Raw genomic sequence first — 823 nt, 5'->3', positions numbered from 1 at the left:
TTGGTGTGGGGGGGGGGCGCAGAGAGAGACTCCACTCTTGTAGATTATAGTATTTATATTATTATATTATATTATTTATATTTATCGATTTTTTATTTACTTTTATCAGTTTAACGTTCAATAAAAATGGTCAAATCTATGAATAATCGTTTTAAATAATTGTGATCATGATTTTTGTCATGGTGAGGTTAGAGGGTGAGGCCTTTGTCCCATCACTTTATCAGAGTTTATAAATGTCAGGGTCACAGCGCCCCCTATGTGGTCTAAACAGCTGATTTCCTGGTGTTGTTCAGGGTGAAGGTTGTTACAGAGAGTTCAGCCGTCACCGCCGCCGCCGCCGCCGCCGTCGTGTCCTTGAGCACAGCTTTGTTCGTCTGTGCAAGCTGTAGTACCACGGCAGCCTGAGAGGTGGAGGTCAGGGTGGGGTCAACGCCTGCGGCCTCGAACCTAATCTGTAGGAAAAGTGAGAAGTCTGTGTTTGACTTCAAAGAGAAGAAGAACAAAAGTCTTTAGAAGATCAGTTCATCGGTGTGTGTGTGTGTGTGTGTGTGTGTGTGTTTATTGACAGATAATATTTGTAGTGAAAACTGTTCCACCTGAACATGTTCCACTTTTAATACAAAGTCACAGTGACATCACAGTGACATCACTGTGGGGGGGGGTCCAGACATGAGTTCTCTCACAGCTGCTCTGAAGTCAGAGAAGATCCTGGAGGTTCTGTTTGTCTGCACACGTCTGTACACATTCCAGGCATGTGGAGCACGGTGAGGAACAACAAGCGAGGCCTCCCCCCCCCCCCCCCCCCCCCCTCTCCCCTCCACAC

Source organism: Cynoglossus semilaevis, chromosome 10, assembly GCF_000523025.1.
Source record: "Cynoglossus semilaevis isolate Cse_v1.0 chromosome 10, Cse_v1.0, whole genome shotgun sequence".
Lineage (NCBI taxonomy): Eukaryota > Metazoa > Chordata > Actinopteri > Pleuronectiformes > Cynoglossidae > Cynoglossus > Cynoglossus semilaevis.
This window is presented reverse-complemented; position numbering follows the sequence as displayed.